The following is an 8,660-nucleotide window of genomic DNA, read 5'->3' on the forward strand; positions in this document are numbered from 1 at the left end:
GGCTTTCCTTGTTATACCTCATAATTCCTCTCTTGCTTGGGAGTATTTTCTGTCTATTTATGCGAAATGTAAACAATGTTAATTTGTTAGTGAAAAACAACGATGCATATATGAATGTAAGAGATTTTTTGTGTTATACGAGTCTGTAAGAGGAGAACTTTAAGAGTTATATAAGAGTCTTTTAAGTCCTTCCCTAGGTTTTTTTAGCAAGTAGTTATATAATTGTTCAATCATTATTTGAGATTAAGTACTAGCTTCTACTTTTAGCCTATGATTTAGTAGCATATAGTGGTGAACAATAAATCTGATTCTAGGTCAATATTTTGTGATTTTTTCTACACGTACGTAGTACCTACCATAAAATGAATACTTCCAATCAAAAGAAAGCAACCAAAGAAAAAACAACGAAAGAAAAACCAACATATAGGACTTGGACAATGGAAGAGACAAATGTTTTGTTGAAGCTCCTAGTAGATGCCGCAGGTTACAATTGGCGGGATAGAAGTGGATCTTTTAACAAAGGGTTGGTGGAGACAAGGATCTTACCGTCATTAAATGCTCAGCTTAATTGCAACATATCGTATGTAGAATATCGAAGCCGTTTCAAATATTTTCAGAGGAGATATAAAGATTACCAAGAGCTATTGAAATTTAGCTCCGGCTTTGGATATGACTCAACAAGTAAGAAGTTCACAGCCGATGAGGAAATATGAAATAACTATTTGAAGGTTTGCATATGTCTATTTAGTTGAATATTCTCATTTTTTATGTTCGGTATCCAAACTAATAAAATATTTTTCGTTATTTTCTAGTCTCATCCAAGCCATAAATGGATGAAAGAGGCATGTGGTGACTATGAAGATATATGCATTGTGGTCGGAAATAAGAATGCTAGTGGAAAAGGATCAATTGGTTTAAATTTTGAAGAAAACGATGCAAGAACCTATCAAGATAGCCAAAATACTCATGGAGGTTCAACACCGGGTGATTGTGAACTTGATGATGAGGGTAACTTTTTTATATATGACAATGATCGATGCTTCATTCCTAGAAGAGCATGAATCTCCACAAGTACCTTTGCCAACAACTTGTGATATTCCATGTGAGCCTACAATTTCAAACCTTCCTACTACATGACCTCGAAAAAGGACAAGGAAAGATGTTGAAGAGAGTAGTCTCATGGAAAAAAATGTTATGGAAAATTTATCAAGTGGAGTATTATCGGTTGCAACTAATCTTGAGGCGATACGTGGTCTCATGGAAGAAAGGGCTGAAAGAGTTAGGAAAGAAAAAGAGAAGAAAACTACTTTTTTGGATGCTATAATGGACATGTCTGACTTATCTACGGACGATAAGTTTAAGTTAGTAGAGTTGCTTGATACTAAGGGGAAACAAGAGATGTTCAAAATTTTAACGCCAGAGGAAAGAAAGAGTTGGGTTTCCGCAAAGCTCCATTAGTAGAAAGTGTTCTTAAATGCTTTGTTTTTTGTCATGGTGGCATTTTTTTGGAATGATCTTGAAAGTTGTTAACTTGTTATATATAACTTGTGGTTGAATCTTTTGGTAAAAACATTTACATGATCCTTTTTTTGAAGTAACTTACATGTGTATATTTGTAAGTTGCTAAAAGGATTGACCATCTTTTGTTATATATGTAAATGAAACTTTGTTAATGCATTATCACTTTATAGTATATTTCTGCTAACTTATGTGAATCTTTTACCGTTTTTTGATCATTTATAGGCAAGTTTCTTATATCTGTAGATGTATGTATGTCTATTTGTACAGGCACAATTCACTACGAAATGGATGCAACTAATGAAAGTAAATTGTCAGACCTAGTGAAGAAAATGAAGAGAACAATGATGACAACAGTGACGATAGTGATGATGAAGCGAGAGAAGAAGAAGAATTTTATGAAAGTGTTGATATTGTATTGGCTGGAGCTTATTCTGTACTGCGTGCCGCGACCAAAGTAATAGATGTCACACGTCATCAAAAAATTGAATATCCTTTATCTCGACGTCCTGTTACTAGATTTGGACATGAGTTTATACAAAGAGTATTAAATGATGATCAAGAGAACTTTCGACAGATGTATAGGATGTGTCCTGATGCATTTCGAAGATTATGCAGCATCATTAGAGAGAAAACACCACTACAAGATACAAGATATATTTCTGTGGAAGTAATGCTTGCAACATTCCTACTTATTGTTGGTCAAAATTCACGATATTGTACGATACGTGAGACATTCGGTCGATCCCGTTGGTCAGTTAGTAATAATTTTCATCGAATATTAACAGCCTTGAATACTATTGCACCACAAATGAAGGCCAAACCTGGAACAACAACTCCTGCCAAAATAAAGGATAGTACTAAATATTACCCATATTTTAAGGTATGCAAACTTCTCTTATAATTTTTTTTTACTTGCTTAACTTATTAGTTGTGAATCTGGTTAGATACAATTTTTAATATTATTATTTAGGACTGCATCGGAGCCATGGATGGAACACATATACCAACTATGGTACCACAACGTGAGCAATGTGTTTACCGTAACTGCCATGGAATAACTTCACAGAATGTATTAGCAGTTTGTAACTTTGATTTGGAGTTTATATATGTCCTTAGCGGATGAGAATGATCTGCTCATGATTCAAAAGTACTAAACGATGCTCTTACAAGAAGAAATGGATTAAAAGTTCCATAAGGTAACTAGTATTTTTATGTTTATTACATCTAGCTATAGCAACTATATGCGTCTAAGATTTTATTTTGTCAGGTAAATATTATCTAGTAGATTGTGGGTTTCCAAATCGACGACGATTCTTAGCTCCATATCGTGGTGTTCGTTATCATCTTCAAGATTTTTCTGGTGAAGGTTGTCATCCAGAAAAAGTCGTTGAGTTATTCAACCTTCGACATTCTGTTTTAAGAAATGTGGTCGAGAGGATATTTGGTGTGTTCAAATCTCGATTTGCAATATTCAAGTCTGCACCTCCATTTCCATTTAAGACTCAAGCAGAGATAGTGCTAGCATGTGCAGGATTGCACAATTTTCTTCGCAAAGAATTTCGTACTGATGAATTTCCTGCTGAAGATGAAGATCAACCGTATTCGGTACCCTTGCCAGTTTACAATGATGAAATCGATACTGGCTCGGTTTATCTATCTCAACAACGACAACGTGAAGAAGCTAATGAATGGCGTGATAGCTTGTGCAATCGAATGTGGGCAGATGCTGAACGACAACGTGAAGAAGCTTAACGTGTATGAACTATGTTTATTTTGTTTAAACAATATATGTTTATTTTGTCTAGACTATTTTATCATAACACTATGTTAACGTGTATGAACTATGGTTATTTTATTTGAACAATGTTTATTACTAACAAATATATTTCTAAAAATATATTTCATATGATAAGACAAAAATAATATTTTTAAAATAATAAATACCTACCAATTTTTCATCAATATGGATATTTAGATGTCTTAAAAAACTCCAAAATTATATTTTTGAAATGCTAGTAAAAACTATTATTTCTAATAATAATAATAATAATAATAATAATAATAATAATAATAATAATAATAATAATAATAATAATAATAATAATAATATATTTTATCAAAAAAATAATAATATATTCACCACCCATTTTGTTTTTGGAATCAATATCTTTGAAATGTCCCCAGGACATTTTGTCCACGGATCAAATGTCTACAAGCTCAATGCCTCGAAATGTTCCAGAATGTCTTAAAATGTCTCCGTGACATTTTGTCCATGAAAGTCCTTCGAAATCCCTATCCACTACCCCCCTAAGAAATGGATACCAACCTCCTTAAAACATGACTAAAAGATTCAAGATCAGATTTTTGTGAGAAACAATTATAAAACAGAGGATTTTGAAACCAATTACACCATTTTTGGGTACAACTACTACTAGTTGAACTTCCATTCTTTTTTGGGTTCTGTTTGGTGGATATTATAACTTGAACTTGACCCATACAAGTAATTTTTTGGTACAACTACCTCGGACTGGTAAAGACACGATCCACCCTATCATCGGAGTACAAGTGACACCTCGGCCAGAGTCACTCGCTGATTGGCTCTAGCTCGGGGAGAGTATGACTCAATCTATAGCCGAACCTCAGACTTCTGAGACAGAGAACATAACAAGGGTGAACCAACCGGAGTCACTCGTGGATTGGATCTAGCTCTGGCCTTTGGCTAGGGGTGAGCATGACCCAGTCTATGGGTGAACCTCGGAGTTAGTGGTTCGACATGTAATTAGGGTGATTCAACCGATCGTGAGATGGGAAGGTATTGGCTCGTGATAAAATATTCGAATGGACAAAATATTTTGGTTAGGTGTGTAGTCCTAATATAGCTAAATAACTGGGGGTCATATGCTAAAAATTAGGACGAAGGTATTTTGGTCAAAGATCGAGCATGTGATTCGCAGGACCACTACTTCACGGTTATTTGAACGGAAAATGAGCTTTGGGGGTTAACCCCTAAACGAAAATGTTTTTAGGGGTGCCCCCCCTAATATAGCTAAATAAATAGGGGTCATTCTCTAAAAAACCCATATTTATACTCACTTTATTGGAAATTAATCATGAAATCGATCCTTGAGCAATTTCTTATTTTATTTATAAAGGTAAAGTTAATTATTCTATTTTTTTTTGTAATTTTTTAATTGATGTAATTAAATTTCGCAAATTGTTGTTTTCGTGGATTTATTTGGAGAAGATTTTGTATTTTGAATTTGATTTCTGAAATAGTTTCATCAATCTAAAACGATGGTGCAACTCTATTTAGTCAATTCAGATAAAGTATTTGACAAAAAATTTCATGCCGAAGGCACGGGCTATACTCTAGTTTTTACAAAAATGAATAAATTATTAGGTTTGGAAAGGGTCGCAAAATGGTTGCGTTAGGTTGCATAATATTGAAAGGTATTGCTGATTCAAATATTAGTCAACTTTAACCAGTCAAGAAGTCGAACAGTTGACTTGAGCAACACATGCCGGAACCACAAATACATACGAACGAGAATTCGATTGAACCAACAGATGGGTGGATTCGAAAGAGCTATGTCATCTGATCCTTGGACGGGGGGTAGACACGAATCTCCTAAGCACGTTAAGCTCTGTTATGACTTACAAACTAGTAAAATGGCGTATCTCCGCAACCTTAGCCCTGGAACAGGAGGTTTGCAGAAGTGTGCTCTAAACTTTAATCTCTATCCTACCCTGGGGGAAAACTGGTTAAGCGAAAGACCGACAACGTCGAATATCTGCTTGTGCCATCTCAAGAAAAGAGATCTGATCCTGAACATGGCCTTTAATCATTAAGCCGGTGATCTACCACCCCTTATCCATACATATGTAACTACACAAATTTGCCCAGAAAAGAGATCTGATCCTGAACATCTGGTTTCTCGCTTTTTTTGTTGAAAGAGATACTATATATATTAACTTAAAATACTATTGCAATACTGCTTAAATGAAAAGTAAGACACATGCTTCCATGTCTTATCACTTTTCTTCTTCCTTGCCCACTTAGCTAGTAGATCTGTTTGGGAGTTTAGCGACCTCATTGTATAGTAGAAGAGAATGCTGTCGAACTTTGGTATCATCTTTCGAATTTTGTGGATGTGGATTCTGGATTGCCACATGATAGTATGACGTCGATCTTGGATGTGCTTTATGAGGTTATAGTTGTCGCTTTCGATGATGATGTACTTGTATGCTCGATCTATCGCCCATTGTATACCGTTATAAATGGCTACCGCTTCAATCTCTTCACTATTTCTAGCTCTGGATACGGCAACAGTGGCTTCTATGAATTTAGCTTCTTTGTTATGGGCTACTAGTCCCGTGCCGATGAAGACGTTGATAGAAGTAAAAGAGGCATCGACATTAATCTTCAGATATGGTTCTATGGGGGGATCCACGTTTCTTCGTTTGTCTGATTTTTTTGTGGAGATCTCATAAGGGTTTTCCGGGTAACTTTTGATTGTATTAATAATATCTTTTGTTTCGACTTTAATGCACTGGAAGCAGCTGTCGTATCTAGTTTTCCAAATAATCCACATTATAGTAGCAAAGTGAGTCTTGTTTTTAGTACTGCATCTATGGTGGGAGTTTTGCCAAGAGAAGATCCATTCCTTAATCGATTTAATGTTTTCAAAGATGATATTAAAATGGAACCAAATGTTTTTTGCTCTAGGACAGTAGAGGAGAGCATGCTCGATGGTTTCGATGTTGGTGCAATGTGACAATTCAAATTGTTTCCTATGTATTTACCTATTCGTCTTTTACAGGTAACGCGTTATTACAAATTTTCTATATAAATAGCTGAATTCTAGGGATGACCGAAAGTCCCCAAATGAAATTCCAATTTAACTGGTCAAGGTCTGGGGCAAGGTTTTCCCTTCTCAGATGACGTGAAGTTTCCGGATTCAGACAGAGCCCATTTTATTTCATCTTTTCCTTCCCTGCAAATGGGAATTGCTTTTATCAGGTTCCGCGTGGGTTCATCGAAATTCCCAATTAGTAGATTTTCATTCTACTCATGGTTAGTGATGAGCTGGGAAACCGTCGTGAGATTGGAGTTGTGGTGATTTGTGATTGGACTGTTAATGGTGGGAATCCAAGTGTCCTGCCAAATCTTTATATCTTCTCCAGAGTGGACTTCCCAAATGCTAAGATTGTTTATAAGTTGAAAAGTTTTTCATATATTCTTCCAGATCCATGAGTGGTGCTGTTTCGCTGGTCCTGGGTTATCAGTGTTGGGGTAATATTTAGCTTTTAAGAATTTCACCCATGCTGCATCAGGATTCGTCTTTATTCTCCATGCTTGTTTACTTAACATTGCAATATTATCAATGTCCGCGAGATGAATACCGAAGCCTCCCAAGTCTTTTGGGAGGCAAATAGATTTCCATGCTTTAGTGCATATGCCTTTTGACTTACCCCACCAGAACAGCTTTTGCAGAGTCATGATGCGTTTTCTTATGCCCTTTGGGATGGCGAAGCACGGCATCTGGTATCGGGGTACGGCCACTGCGATTGCCGAGATGACCACCGTGCGACCTGCTTGGGAAAGGAACGCGTTGTTTCACTTAGAAAGTTTTTGATTAATTTTATCTACTAAATCACTGAACACTCTAGTTTTATGAGGTCCTATGAAAAGTTGAGCTCCCAGGTATTTCTCCGAGGTGGACGCGTATTTAACTTTAAGGGATTTCATGATCATGCGTTTGAATTTTGGGTGAGAATTTTTTGAGTAGAAAATATTGGATTTCGAGTAGTTTATCATTTGTCCGGAGGCTTTCCCGAAAGTGGTGAGGATATTTTTAAGGTTTGTAATGTTTTCGAGAGAGTTTCGTCAGAAAATGATACAGTCATCTGCAAAAAAAAAAGATGGTTAATTTCACAGTTGTTGTTGTTGCTCGGGAAGCCCTGAAATTTTCCGTTCCCTTCATCCGAGTTAATGAGTCTGCTAAGTCCTTCCATTGCCAATGTAAAGAAGAAAGGGGAGAGCGGGTTTCCTTGTCTAATTCCTCTAGAGGGAATGAACGTCTTGCTAGGGCGCCCGTTAACTAGAACAACCATAGAGGACGTCGAAATGCAGTTGTGAATCATATTGATCCAGTGATCAGAGTAACCTAATTTTCTCATAATGTTAGTTATGAAGGACCACTCGATTCTGTCAAAAGCTTTTGACATGTCTAGTTTGAGTCCAAAGTATCCTTTTGCCCCTTTCATCTTTTTGTACGAGTGTATGATTTCTTGGCCTATAATAATGTTATCGGTGATTTGTTTCCCAGGGACATAAGCCGCCTGAAAAGGGGAGATGATATTGTCTAGAGTAAGTTTGAGGCTGTCCGCTAAAATTTTTGTGATGATTTTGTAAGTGGTATTAAGCAGACTAATAGGCCGGTAGTCAGCCAGGGAGGTCGGAGTGGGAGTTTTAGGGATAAGACAAATGTGAGTGTGGTTAGTTCCATACGGGAGATTGGTTGAATCAAAAAAAATTCTGCACCAAAATGTAAATGTCACTTCGGACCGTATCCCAGTTAGACTGGAAGAAAAAGTGTGGGAAGCCGTCAGGCCCAGGAGATGCTTCTTTTTTCAACCATTTAATGGCTATATTAATTTCCTCATGGTCAGGTTGCCTAGTGAGGTGATGATTTTGCTCATGAGTAATAGTAGGTTGGAATAGCTGAAGAATCTCCTGATTAACTTCAGGGTTTGTGGAAGTACTGATGTTGAGAAGATGGGAGGCAAAGATGTTTTGAATGTCATTGATGTTTTCCTGCCATTCGTCATTTTCGTCTTTGATAGCGAGTACGATTATGCCTACTTCTCTGAATAGCCTGAGAGTGGAAGTATTTAGTATTCTTCTCACCTAAGGTGATAAAGTTATTTCTTGATTTTTCTTTCCAAATACTTTCCTGTTGTTTATATAATTCTTCCAACCTCAAGTTAAGGTTAATATATTTATTCCTCACGGTTTTGGCACTTCTGGATGGAGGTAATAATCTTACTAATCTTGTTTTCAATATTCCCGAAAACGATTTTATTCCAATTCGTTAGATGTTTACTCAAACTTTTAAGGTTTGTTTGAATATTATTTT

The 8,660-nt window shown here is 36.3% G+C and overlaps 2 pseudogenes; both read left to right on the forward strand.

Annotated features, from left to right (window-relative positions):
- The first annotated feature begins 362 nt into the window (after window positions 1-362).
- Window positions 363-1,536, forward strand: LOC147565515 (uncharacterized protein At2g29880-like; annotated as a pseudogene).
- A 415-nt stretch (window positions 1,537-1,951) lies between these two features.
- Window positions 1,952-3,273, forward strand: LOC147565516 (uncharacterized; annotated as a pseudogene).
- The last annotated feature ends 5,387 nt before the right edge of the window (window positions 3,274-8,660 follow it).

The sequence above is a fragment of the Eschscholzia californica genome, unplaced genomic scaffold (assembly GCF_041429995.1).
Source record: "Eschscholzia californica isolate CP2 unplaced genomic scaffold, dmEscCali1.0.p SCAF_1, whole genome shotgun sequence".
Lineage (NCBI taxonomy): Eukaryota > Viridiplantae > Streptophyta > Magnoliopsida > Ranunculales > Papaveraceae > Eschscholzia > Eschscholzia californica.